Source organism: Hylobates moloch, unplaced genomic scaffold (assembly GCF_009828535.3).
Source record: "Hylobates moloch isolate HMO894 unplaced genomic scaffold, HMol_V3 SCAFFOLD_3, whole genome shotgun sequence".
Taxonomy (NCBI): Eukaryota; Metazoa; Chordata; class Mammalia; order Primates; family Hylobatidae; genus Hylobates; species Hylobates moloch.
In genome coordinates this window covers 129700028-129713857 of record NW_026652278.1, presented here as the reverse complement: position 1 = coordinate 129713857, position 13830 = coordinate 129700028, and positions in this window count along the sequence as shown.

Here is a 13830-nt window from a genome sequence, read left to right as displayed (position 1 = left end):
CCCCAAGATCTAAAATGCAATTTTAAAGAAAAAATACTTTTTTCTTTTTATTATTAGCATATGAATAATGCATGTTCACCGCAGAAAAAAATAAAGATATCAACAACAACAAACATCTCCCATGACCCAGAGAGAACCACTGTTAACATTCTTGTTTATGTTCCTATGAACTTAATACATGAATATATTTTATTTAACATTGGATCATTCATTCTCAATTATGGGGTATTAGAGAACGAGGCCTTGCAAATTTCTGTTTTTTTGGTCTCAGGGTTAAAACCTAATATTCAAATGAGTTTATTTTCAAGCTCTGTTCAGTATTTTATTGCGGGGGGACTATCTTTTTTTTCTTTTTCACTTCCACTAAAGAAAGAATAAGAGATATAAACTGCCAAGTGCAACCTAACCTAAGGTATTGGGGTTATGTCTGAAGAAAATTTGCTTGATATTATTATTAGTTACTGGAACAAATATGTTATTGATCTTTAATACTTCAGCACTTACAGCATCAAGCCAGGCAGCAATTACCCCATTTGTTGACTGGCTGACTGACTTGACTAAATGATAAGCAGCAGAGGCTCTTCCTAAATCCCTAATTAGTGTGGGGATAGTTTAAAGCAAACAGACAAACTTCTCAATGAATTACAGCCCACGACAATGTTGTAGATAAAGAATTAAAAAATTATAGATAGCAGAATAGTAAATTCTGAGAAAGGCTAAAATTAATCCATGCTTTATTTCTGCTCCATATTTTTCTATCTTCCATATCCTCTGTTTGGAAAGAAGCAGATGTTGAAATCCTTATAGAAAGTTTGAGTTCAGGCTAACTGAGATATCCCAGAGTGTCACAGGCATTAACATTTTCCCCTCATAATAATGTAGTAAATTAGATTCTATTATTATGTCCACGTTACAGATAGAGTAACAGAGTGAGGTTTGTTCGTTCAATAGTTAGCACGTACTATGTTTAGGAACTGCACTGCATACTGGGATATGGCAGTGATTTCACAGAGGAAAATCCTAGCCCTCTTGGAGTTTGTATTCTAGTAGGGGAGATAGACAACCAATGAGATGAATAGATATATTGACTGTAAGAAGGTAGTGAGTATTATGGTGAAAAATAAAGAGGAAAGGGCTATAGAGAGTGTTGTGATACAAGATTTGACAGGCCTCAAACCTAGGTATTCTGTCTTCAAACCCTGCGCTACTCTGATTACAGTAAGATACAAAGAACAAGAGATTTTCATCTGATGATACTGCCCAAGATGGATTCACAGGAAAGAATAATTTCTGTGGTTCATGAATTACTCTTAAGATAAGCAATAAATCTGAGTAACTGTCCCAGAAAGAAGAAGGGTTAGAGTATCATCACAACTAAGGAAACTAGAGGAGTTGTTTTCAAATAAATAAAGGCAAGCACTGCTATTTGGCCCCTCTTGAAAGGCCAGAGTTGGAATCAGTCAGCTTTGGATTCCTGCTTACTTCTAGCATTGTGTCAACAAGCCTGTGGAGTACTCAAAACACCAAAGACCAGCAGATGTTTTTGACAAATTTATTTTGTCAAAAAGTCAACATGTATTATTTTTCATCTTGTGAATGTGTCCTCACCTTCTGCACTCTGCCCTAGTTTTTCCTCATATCAACCCTTCCTCAAATCCTCCCTTCTAATTTAGCCAAGCTTGGAAGAAATTTTCTTCCAGAGAATGTGTCTTAGGTAGAGTGCGCTAAACACTGAATGGATCACAGTAAAACTGCTTATTCTTTATCTATATGAGTTACTGCAATTTTCAGAGAAAAAGCATTTTTATTGGGGTGAAGAAGGAATGTTACTAGAATACAGAACCAGAAGATGATCTTGTCTGAAGTAGTTTATCTCTAAGTGTTTCAGTCAGTGTTCAGCCCAAGAAGCAGAAGTAGTAGAATGAATAGACAGACAGATAGATGGATGATAGATAGGTAGTAGATAGCTAGAAAGCTAGATGGGGTGGAGGAAAAGAAAGGGAGGGAGTAAGGTAGGGAGGAAGAGAGATTTATTACAAGGCTTACAGGGCTGTGGGAGCTGCTTAAATAAGTCTAAAATCCACTGGGCAGACAATAAAGGAAGCTCGTGGGTAAGCTCCAACACATGGGCATGAGTGGGAGCTACTCTCCATAGGCAGAATTTCTTCTCTTTCAGTGCAACATCAGCCTTGCTTTTAAGTTTTTGTAACTCATTCAATCATGCCCACTTAGATTACCCTGGATAATCTACCATACTCAAAGTCAACTGGTTAGGAGTTATTGATCGAATAACTGGACAGTGTAACCTAGATAAGTTGACACATCAAAAACAAAACAAAAACAGTTAAGTCACCTTGTAAATCTGATTTTTGAGAATCTTAATTGGGATATATATCGCAAAGCCCTGAAATATGTAACTTTCCCTTTAAGGCTTCTAACTGAAAAAAAAATTTTTTTTTGTTTCAATGTGAAAAGTATGCTTTTGTCTTTTCAGCTGTCAATACTTGTTAAGACCATAAGAAATGTATTTTTAAATGTGATGATTAATGAGTCAGTGCAGTGTTTCTGCTATGTCTTTCAAATTCATTTCATATTAAAAATAAAGAAAGATGAAACAGATTATCTGTTAGTCAAATGCAGAGTTTTTGCCCACTGAAGAACAAACTACATTCTTTCCCTCTTTTTTGCAAGCAAATTCCAATTTGTTTATTTTTGGTGGCGGGGTTAGATATTGTATCCAGCCCCAGTGGACATGATCAGTCAAAACCAGTCATGGAGATCTTTTTGCTAGCAACTGGGCCAGGAATGGTCATGTGACCCAGTTTTGGCCAAGTGAATGTAAATGGAGATCTAATGGAAGCTTTTCAGAAGGATTTAGCATCCCTATAAGAGAGAGGCACAAAAGAAGGAAGCTCCTTTGCTCCTGCCCTCTGCCTGCTTGGGAAGACTTTGGAATGATATTGTAATGCTTAACATTCTGGAGACAACACGTGATCATAAAAGGATACATTATTGGCACTTTGTGGATAGCAGAGCAAAAAGAAAGAGCCATGTTCTGATGAAACCATGGAGCTACTGAACTAACCTGCATATTCCACCATCAGACTTTACAAGTATGAACCATATTGTAGTGCCAGAAAATAAGGAAATGCTCAAAAAACCCTACAACGGTAGAGGTATGTCAAAGAGACACAGAAGCCAACTGAAAAAGCTGTCAATACCTAAAACTGAAAAAAAAAATTGGAGCAATAAAACAAATGAGGCAATATTGGGTTATAATCCTAAATATTCATAAATATCCATGAGCCCATACTGATATAAATGACTAAATAAATAAACAAATAGGGGAAGACAAACAAATTTCTTCTGCAGAAGAATTTCAAAGAATTTATGTAGCTGTTCCAGCCGCAAGGGAGCGGAGGATAACTCCTACTTCTTAAGTATGGATGGTGCACATAGTAGCCTCTTTCCAAAGGGTAGAGTATGGAAAGAGGTTGAAGAGAGTAACTTCTCAGTGGAAAAGCCCAATGTATTAGTTTTCTATTGGTACTGTAACAAGTGATCACAAAATTAGTGATGTAAAACAATACAACTTGATTACCTTACAGTTTTGGGGTTAGAAGTCTAACACTGGACTAACATCAAGGTCTTAGCAGGGATGTGGACAGGGCTGCATTCTTTTTGGGGGGCTCCAGGAAAGAATCAGTTTCCTTGCCTTCTCCAGCGTCTAGAGGCTGCCCACATTCCTTGGCTCATGGTCCCCTTTCTTTATCTTTAAAGCCATAAAACAACAGGTCCAGTTCTTCTCACATCAAATCACTTGGACCTACTTCCTTCATCTGCTTTCTTCTTTTCCTCTGACTCTCTCTTCTTCCTTTTGATTGCATTGGGCCTACCCAGGTAATTTGGTATAACATTTCTATCAGAAGGTCCACTGATTGGGAAGCTTAATTCTATTAGTAATCTTAATTTCCTTTTGTCATGTAACCTGACATATTCACAGATTCCAGGGATTAGGGCATAGAGACATTTGCCGGGGGTCAGGGGCTAGTATTCTGTCTACTACATCTGGCTAATGTTGCCTTAGCCAGGTGGTCAGGGCTCACAGCAACAGTGGTAAGTCACGCTGATAAATCATGTAGACTTGATTGGTGATGGAGTGTTACATTACCTCTGTGATGTTCCCCCCTCCAACCCAACCATACCCAAGTCTAATCATGAGAAAAATATTAATAGCAGGCACATCCCCATTGAGAGACATTCAATAAAATACCTGAACAATACTACTCCAAACTATCAAGGGTCATTATGGTAGGAATGTGAATGGCCCCTAGGTGCTGGAAGAGACAAGGAAATAGACTCTTCCCTAGAGCCTCCAGAAAGGATAAAGCCTTCCTGACACATTGATTTCAGCCCAGTTAGACCTCTATTAGACTTATGGCCTACAGAACTGGGAGATAATAAATTTAGATTATTTTAAGCCACTAAGTTTGTGGTAATATTTTACTGCAGCAAAAGAAAAGTAATACTGTCATCAAAAACAAGAAAAGTCTGAGAAACTGTCACAGCCAAGAGAAGTCTAAGAAGACTTGACAACTAAATGAAATGTGGTATCTTGGATGGGATCCACGAAAAGAAAAAAGAACATTAAGAAAAAAGAACATTAAGTAAAAATTAAGGAAATCCATACAAATTATGTATACTAATTAACAATGATGTATAAATATTAATTAATTGTGCCAAATGTGCAGTGTTAATAATAGGGAAAGCTGCGTGTGAGGTACATGGGAGCTTTCTGTACTATCTTTGCAATTTTTCTGTAAATCTAAAACTATTCTAAAATGAAACATTTAACAAAGAATAAAAAGTAAATGTCTTAGTATATAAGCCACTATTAAAATGGTGTTCCAATGTTGTAGGTAAAACTATCCAAATGCCGAATGGATGATCCAGGTAATACTTTATTAAGTATCAACCATGTGCAGGGGAACCATAGGGTATATAAAAATGAATCTTTCAGGGACCCCCTTCTCAAGGAACCCAAGTTCTAGTTGGGATGATAACACATTTGTGAGTTGCTGTAATAGTGAGAAAATGCGTAAAAGCCATGAGGCTAAAGTTCAAAGGACATTTGGAACAGAAAAATGAACTTCCACCTGGGGACTTTGTTAAGGAAGTAGCATTTGTATTCTGCCTTGAAGTATAACCAGAGCTTGTACACGCATACTTGAAGATGAAGTAGAAGACTGACAAGCCAAAAGTTTAGAACAAAGGCCTAGGAAAAGAGGATGTTAGCAGAAGTATGTTGAATTTAAGTGCCTTGAACACCTGAATTATGTCTGCCTTGTTCATCATTATATCCTCTTTGCTTCCAACAGAACATGCAGCAATTGCCCCACAAATATCTGTTGATTAATGGAAGAAAAAATAGATGGAAAATAAGTTGTGAAGATCTCCAATGCTAAATTAATGAGTTTAGTCACTTAAAGTTTTTAAGCAAAACAACATGATTTGAGCTGCTCTGTGGAAAGATTAATCTGGCAAAAAAAGCAGTTCAGATGGAAAGGGAGATGAAGGAAAATATTAAACTTGTACAAGTGAGAAATTATAGTAATCTTATTTGTTTGCTAAAATAATCACTAGGCTCTTTTTATTAAAAATTTGATTTTTGTTTATATCAAATTAACACCTTATAAAAATCAGTGATTCATAATGAAAAATACCAGTCTCCTGTTCAAGCAGAACAACCCCAGTATCTCCGTAACAAAGATAGCAGCTTTCAACTCTTTTAACCATTTATTCTAACATTTACCTTCTTATTTTTAAGTCTCAAACATATATGACTAGTTCTTGATTTTGAAATTTTATGTACTATTTTTTGACTCTGTACTCTGAAAAATGAACATTTCACTTTCTCACATTAACTCATAATCCCTTATACTCACTCCTATAATTCCTTTTCCCCATTTGACTAGTATAGATATAGTAATCATTTTTGCTAATCAATATTTAATGTTTACAAATTTATTATAGATAATGGCTAGACCAATGGCTAAGTCATATGGTCTACTATGATTATCACAATTTCTTTCTTACATAACTTTTCATTTTTGTTGAACGTAATAATTGCTTTGTTTTTTGTTTACTTAGTTTTCTATAGATCTTTCAATGTGGTTAAGCACACTGTGAAGTCTAAGGCACCAATTTGGAGCAAATATTTTCTAAGATTGTTCTTAGGATAATATATTACTATAAGACATATTATCTTTGAAATTCTAACTGCCTTTTAAAGAAATGGACACTCTTGTTTCTTTGATTTCATGTTTTCCTCTTTACTTTTTGGTTTTCTTGAAGTGTGTTCTCCAAGGAACTTTCTCTGATATTTGGAAGGTAATAGTCTTAAAAGATTGTATGTCTATATACTATTTCTCAAATTAATATATTAGATGGATATAGAAGTCTAGTTCGAAATTAGTTTTTCCTGAGAATTTTGAAGACTTGCCACTTATCTTCTAGTGCCTAGTGGTATGCCTTTTTGATTTCTGATTTTTTTCCATGCAGCATGTTTGTTATCCTTGGGAGTTTTTGAGGTTTAAAAACAATCCCTGATGTTCTGAAACTTCACTAATGTATGCCTTGATGCAGGTACTCGATATGGTTTGGTTCTGTGTCTCCACCACATCCCATGTTCAGTTGCAATCCCCAATGTTGGAGGTGAGGCCTGTTGGGAAGCAATTTTATCATGGGGGTGGATCCTTCATGAATAGTTTAACACCATCCCTTTGGTGCTGTTCTCATGGTAGTGAGTAAGTTATTGTGAGATCTGGTTGTTTAAAAGTGTGTAGCTTCTCCCCTGCCCTCTTTTGCTCTTGTCTCAGCCATATAAGACGTGCCTGCTTCTGCTTCACCTTCTGCCATGGTTGTAAGTTTCCTGAGACCTCCCCAAGAAGCAGATCCTGCAATGCTTCCTGTACACTCTGCAGAACCATGAGCCAATTAAACCTCTTTTCTTTATTAAGTTACCCAGTCTCAGGAGTTTCTGCATAGAAGTATGAGAACAGACTAATATTGTACTTCTTCCTTATGTTCCATGTAGTTACCTTTTTGTTCTGTTTTTCTGACAGTTGTTTCCTCCAGGCTTAATTTCCAGTACTTCAAATGAATACAAGTATTATATACTCTTAATCCTCTTATGTTATTTATTTTCTAAAGATTTTTAAAAATAAAATTTCTGTTCTCATTTCATGGATATAATTGTTCCTTTCTGAGAATATTAATTACAGCTTTGGGGAAATTTTTTACTCAGAGCTCTTCGTCTCATTTATTTTATTTAGTCTTTCACGTTCTCAAAGGTCTAATGATCCTTGACTTCTATTCAGTGTGACTTAAGGTTGATTCATTCTGATTTATGCTTGGCGGAGACATCTCTATAGGGCTAATAGACAGCATTCCCAGTGTTTTGCACAGGAACCCTCAAATGTCAACTGTATATGTCTTTTATTTTAGGCCAACTCAGGGAAAGTTCCTCTAATCTGCAATATTCTGCCCAGAGAGCATAAATCCAGCTGCTCTTTTCTATGAACCAGAGATTATGATGTCTGATTCAATTCTACCAAGAATAAGCCTCACCCCCTGTTGGGATGGTGAACAGTAGAGGAGAAATCTTGGACTAGAAATTGCTCATTGCATAGTTCCATAATCTCTTATCTGAAACTCTTTGAGCCAGACATGTTTGAAGATTCAGATTTTTTTAGATTTTAGAAAGTAATATGGTGCATAACTGATATAAAGTTGATCTTTGAACAATACATGAGTTAGGGGTGCTGAAACGTAAGCACTAGAAAATCCACCACATAACTCTGACTCCCCCAAAACCCTATTGTTGACCAGAAGCCTGACTGGTAACATAGTCAATTAATGCATATTTTGCATTTTATTATAGTATTCTTATAAGAAAGTAAGCTACAGAAGAGAAGATGTTAAGAAAATCATAAGGAAGAGAAAATATATTTATAGTACTTTACTGTATTTACTGAGACTATAAGTTTACATTCCCTGTTTAGAAGATTAATCATCTGTCTGAAATGGGGGGTGGGAATGACAACTGAAGCTGCAAACCTCAATCCGTGGTACATATCAAGCAATTCAACTTTTTCTTGTAATGTCATGCCTTTCTCTGCTTCTTGGGAGCACCTCCAGCATCACTAGAGGCACTTTGAATGGGTCTCATGGCGTAATTCAAGGTTTACGGTATTGCACTAAACCCAATAAGAAATACTCAAGAACCATGAGAAATTAACTTTTACTGTGATAAGCAATTTACTGGAGAGATGAACTGCTCATGCAGAGATGATTAGCATCACATGGCATTTTAAGCAGATACTTGCAACACTTGAGCTCACTGCAATAGCAACAGGAGGTGACTATGAAATTATTACAGCAGTACAGCATTACTACAGTTAATTTTATTCAGTTATGTTTTAATGCTGCAACTTTATGTTTGTTTACATTTCACTTGACTGCAAATGGAACCCTGTACAGCCTGCAAGCATGTGTGTAAGTTTTGATAAATGTTAACTCTGTATAATAGATTTGTGTATACTTTATGGTAGTAAATCACAAAATAGACTCATATCTACGTATGTTTTATGCATTCATGAGATATATAACATTTTATTAATTTTTTGTATTCTAGGTTATGGGGGTTCATCTGTGAGTATATTCAGATGGTCACATCTACAATCACATCTCAATTAAGAGGAGCGAGTTGCAGGGAAAAGGTAAAGGACAATGATTTATTTCTTTTTCTTATTATACTTTAAGTTCTAGGGTACATGTGCACAATGTGCAGGTTTGTTACATATGTATACATGTGCCATGTTGGTGTGCTGCACCCATTAACTAGTCATTTACATTAGGTATATCTCCTAATGCTATCCCTCCCCCATTCCACCACCCCACGACAGGCCCCAGTGTGTGATGTTCCCCACCCTGTGTCCAAGTGTTCTCATTGTTCAGTTCCCACCTATGAGTGAGAACATGTGGTGTTTGGTTTTCTGTCCTTGCGATAGTTTGCTGAGAATGATGGTTTCCAGCTTCATCCGTGTCCCTACAAAGGACATGAACTCATCCTTTTTTTACTGCTGCATAGTATTCCATGGTGTATATGTGCCACATTTTCTTAATCCAGTCTATCATTGATGGACATTTGGGTTGGTTCCAAGTCTTTGCTATTGTGAATAGTGCCGCAATAAACATACATGTGCATGTGTCTTTATAGCACCATGATTTATAATCCTTTGGGTATATGCCCAGTAATGGGATGGCTGGGTCAAATGGTATTTCTAGTTCTAGATCCCTGAGGAATCACCACATTGACTTCCAAAATGGTTGAACTAGTTTTCAGTCCCACCAACAGTGCAAAAGCATTCCTATTTCTCCACATCTTCTCCAGCACCTGTTGTTTCCTGACTTTTTAATGACCACCTTTCTAACTGGTGTGAGATGGTATCTCATTGTGGTTTTGATTTGCATTTCTCTAATGGCCAGTGATGATGAGCATGTTTTCATGTGTCTGTTGGCTGCATAAATGTCTTCTTTTGAGAAACATCTGTACATATCCATCACCTACTTTTTGATGGGGTTGTTTGATTTTTTCTTGTAAATTTGTTTAAGTTTTTTGTAGATTGTGGATATTAGCCCTTTGTCAGATGGGTAGATTGCAAAATTTTTCTCCCATTCTGTAGGTTGCCTGTTCACTCTGATGGTAGTTTCTTTTGCTGTGCAGAAGCTCTTTAGTTTAAGTAGATACCATTTGTCAGTTTTGGCTTTTGTTGCCATTGCTTTTGGTGTTTTAGACATGAAGTCCTTGCCAATGCCTATGTCCTGAATGGTATTGCCTAGGTTTTCTTCTAGGGTTTTTATGGTTTTAGGTCTAACATGTAAGTCTTTAATCCATCTTGAATTAATTTTTGTATAAGGTGTAAGGAAGGGATCCAGTTTCAGCTTTCTGCATATGGCTAGCCAGTTTTCCCAGCACCATATATTAAATAGGGAATCCTTTCCCCATTGCTTGTTTTTGTCGCCCAGGCTGGGGTGCAGTGGCATGATCTTGGCTCACTGCAACCTCCGCCTTCAGGATTCTCCTGCTTCAGCCTCCCGAGTAGCTGAGACTACAGGTGCACGCCACCACACCCAGCTAGTTTTTGTATTTTTAGTACAGATGGGGTTTCACCATGTTGGCCAGGATGATCTTGATCTCCTGACCTCGTGATCCACCTGCCTCGGCCTCCCAAAGTGCTGGGATTACAGGTGTCAGCCACCGTGCCTGGTCATTTATTTTTATTTATTTTACTTTAAGTTCTGGGATACATGTGTGGAATATGCGGGTTTGTTACATAGATATATATGTGCCATAATGGTTTGCTGCACCTATCAACCCATCATCTAGGTTTTAAGCCCCTCATGCATTAGGTATTTGTCCTAATGCTCTCCCTCCCCTTGGCCCCCAGCCTCCAACAGGCCCCAACGTGTGATGTTCCCCTCCCTGTGTCCATGTGTTCTCATTGTTCACCTCCCACTTATGAGTGAGAACATGCAGTTTTTGGTTTTCTGTTCCTGTGCTAGTTTGCTGAGAATGATGGTTTCCAGCTTCATCCATGTCCCTGCAAGGGACACAAACTCATTCTTTTTTATAGCTTCACAGTATTCCATGGTGTATATGTGCTACATTTTCTTTATCCAGTCTATCATTGATGAGCATTTGGGTTGTTTCCAAGTCTTTGCTATTGTAAATAGTGCTGCAATAAACATACATGTGCACGTGTCTTTATAGTAGAATGATTTATAATCTTTCGGGTATATAGCCAGTAATGGGATTGCTGGTCAAATGGTAGTTCTGGTTCTAGATCCTTGAGGAATCGCTACAGTGTCTTCCACAATGGTTGAACTAATCTACACTCCCACCAACAGTGTAAAAGTGTTCCTATTTCTCCACAGCCTTGCCAGCATCTGTTGTTTCCTGACTTTTTAATAATCGCCATTCTAACTGGCGTGTAATGGTATCTCATTGTGGTTTTGATTTGCATTTATCTAATGACCAGTGATGATAAGCTTTTTTTCATATGCTTCTTGGCCACATACATGTCTTCTTTTGAAAAGTGTCTGTTCATATCCTTTGCCTACTTTTTGATGGGGTTGTTTGTTTGTTTTGTTTTTCTTATAGTTTGTTTAAGTTTCTTGTAGATTCTGGATATTAAACCTTTGTTAGATGGATAGATTGCAAAAAATTTCTCCCGTTCTGTAGATTGCCTGTTCACTCTGATGGTAGTTTCACAATTGCTACAAAGACAATAAAATTCTTAGAAATACAACTTACAAGGGATGTGAAGGACCTCTTCAAGGAGAACTACAAACCACTGCTCAAGGAAATAAGAGAGGACACAAACAAATGGAAAAACATCTCATGCTCATGGATAGGAAGAGTCAATATCATGAAAATGGCCATACTGCCCAAAGTAATTTATAGATTCCATGCTATTCCCATCAAGTTACCTTTGACTTTCTTTGCAAAATTAGAAAAAACAACTTTAAATTTCATATGGAACCAAAAAAGAGCCTGTATAGTCAAGACAATCCTTAGCAAAAACAACAAAGCTGGAGGCATCATGCTACCTGACTTCAGACTATACTACAAGGCTGCAGTAACCAAAACAGCATGGTACTAGTACCAAAACAGATATATAGACCAGTGGAACAGAACAGAGGCCTCAGAAATAATGTCCCACATCTACAACTATCTGATCTTTGACAAACCTGACAAAAACAAGCAATGGGGAAAGGATTCCCTATTTAATACATGGTGCTGGGAAAACTGGCTAGCCATAAGAAGAAAACTGATACTGGACCCCTTACTTACACCTTATACAAAAATTAACTCAAGATGGATTAAAGACTTAAATGTAAAACCTAAAACCATAAGAACCCTAGTAGAAAACCTAGGCAATACCACTCAGGACACAGGCATGGGCAAAGACTTCATGACTAAAACACCAAAAGTAATTGCAACAAAACCAAAATTGACAAATGGGATCTAATTAAACTAAAGAGCTTCCACACAGCAAAAGAAACTATCGTCAGACTGTGAATTAGTTTGTATATAATTTAGAGAAATTAATTATTCTTTGTGGGCCTTAATTTTAAATCTTGAAAATTGGGGATGGCGTTCAATGATTTTAAATGCCTTTAAAATGTCATAACACTTTATGCAAATATTAATACAGTGGTCAGGAAACTGATCTCTCTCTCTCTCTCTCTCTATATATATGTATCTATACATCATTCATATAATGAATATGTGAATAAATCCCAAGTGGAACTAATAACGTTATTGCTACCTTGGGGTGCATTTAAAAAGAAAGCATTTTTCTTGCTTTTTCTTTTGTAATAGGTATTTAGATGTGTTTACATATGAAAGCAAAAATATATTTTCTATGGGCAACTTGCTTGATTTGTTAGGAATACTTAATCTAAGTTTAATTTTTTGTACAGAAGTTTTGGTATACCTACACTAGTCTACTTTGCAGATATTTATATTAATATTATAAAGAGATTATGTAAAAATCATATTAATACTTCTTTTAATCTTCATTTTTGTTGCCTAGATGGTTGTCTATATTCTCTATAAGTCTTTCTTAATTTAAAATTTAATGGTTGGCTGATTCAATCACAGAAATTTTTAAATGTTCATTTAAAACACATTTATCCTTATTGCCATAGTTCAAGGACCTTTCTTCTTCTTGCATAATATGTTATCACAACAGTCTTGGGCCTTATTTCTTTTTATGCTCCAAAGGACTTTTTGTTTTCTTCTTCTTTTTAAAAATCATTTAAACAGTACTTTCTCATCCTAAGACAACAGAGCCTACTCGCTATTTTCTCCAACTTTTTTTCTAATGTAGTGTTCAAGTGCCAATTTAGGTATGACTAATGCTTGTAAAGCACTTACTATGTTACATATACTTTTCCAAGTTCATCACTTTTATTAAATACTTGTGAGGGAGGTACATTATCATCATCTCCTCTCCACTTCATAGGTAAGAATGAAGCTCCAAAGGGTTAAATAATGTACATAGAGTTATATAATATTGAATGGGCGAGCTAGGATTCCAAGCCCAGCAGTGCACCTCCAAAACCATGCCCTGAACCACTAACCCACAGTGGTTCTTACTGTCTGAGGGACTGTCTACACTTAATGGATATTGACCTGCTGTGCTAATGGAACTGAACATCAAGACCTGAAAATCTTGGCAGGGCTCTCCTGCATAAGAGGTTTTTTGGAAGTTTTCTGTTTGGTCATTGAGTAACTGTGCTTTATGCGTATGTGTGTGTACTAAAAATAGAGAACATGTTAATCCTACGAGCTCTGCTTAGTTTTCTGACATTATAGAAATCTGCAAATAAATCAAGCACCAACAGATCTGAGTTTTCCAAGATATTAAGTCATAACAATAACCACATTTTTATCTTGCCTCTCCACTCATCCTTCACTCAGGCTTTGGAGTACCTTACTGTATGCTCCCAAGGGTTCGTGGAAATTTAGGTTAAGAACAGGCCAGTTTTTTCATCTTTCCAGTTTTCACCTCAACTAGAGGAGGTGCCATTCCCATGACAGAGGTGAGCTGCCCTGCATGTGACATTTCCAGGGAGAAAGGTTTTAAAGAAAAGCAAATTTTCAGCTAATGCCAGTAAGTGTTCTGCAAATAGGGATTGTCAAGCTTCAGATCAAGATTGTTTTGTTCTGGACTATTGAGCCTTTGCCGTCTGTGTCCT